Source organism: Cavia porcellus, unplaced genomic scaffold, assembly GCF_034190915.1.
Source record: "Cavia porcellus strain 051 isolate PalLab524CR breed Dunkin Hartley unplaced genomic scaffold, mCavPor4.1 scaffold_4, whole genome shotgun sequence".
NCBI lineage: Eukaryota > Metazoa > Chordata > Mammalia > Rodentia > Caviidae > Cavia > Cavia porcellus.
The window spans coordinates 104,074,063-104,074,929 of NW_026947487.1; positions in this window are offsets into that span (position 1 = coordinate 104,074,063).

Sequence of the window (867 nt, forward strand, 5' to 3'; positions counted from 1 at the left end):
TTATCAAGTTTACCAGTCCATATCATGACCTGATACTCACTGGCTATAGTACCTGCAATCATGTTTTTACCTATTAAATGCAAATAATAATAGATATTCCCCTTATAAAGTTGAAATGAAAAAATTGAGTTAGTATGTGCTAACATATGTTCTAAACTACAAAATACTACGTACATGCAAACCTAATTATTATGACTGTAACTTTGTAAAAAAAAAAAAAGCCAAAATAGTCACTAACTCAGACTTTTGTTTTTATCAACCTCATTCCACCTACATTTATAGTCTTAATTAAAAAAAACTGGTGTTTTTAACATCTCACACAAATTGTTGTCTATCTTGAGAAATAGGCCGAAAAAACTTCATTTCCAAGGCTAAATTATTCGGTGTCTCATTTCTCCTGTTTTACAAGGTAACAGATATCCATGAAGACATGGCATTCCTGTACACATTCTTGTAGGTATTACTGAGTATTCATTTGCGAGGTACTGTACTTGGTCTTTGAGATGCAGTGTCCAAAAGCAAGGTTCAAACAGGGTTGGAGAGTGGCCTCTGAGGTAGATGGGCCCAGAGAAGGTAATGATGAAGCCAATATTTAAAGACTAAGAGAAGCAGTCAAGTGAAGATTTGGGAACAGTGCAGTCCAGATAAAACAGAGTTGTGAGCATTTCATGCAGATGTATAGCTGGAGCAGATCAGAAAGGTGGCCCAGTGATTCCAACAAGAGCACCAAGAGAAGATCAGAGCCTATAGGGTAAGGCGAACCTTGACTAAGAATGAAGCTTTAGTCCAAGTGCAATGGGAAGCTCAGGGATGTTTTAAGTAAGAAAATAGCATTGTGAGATTTCATTTGTAGAAGACTGCCCTGCG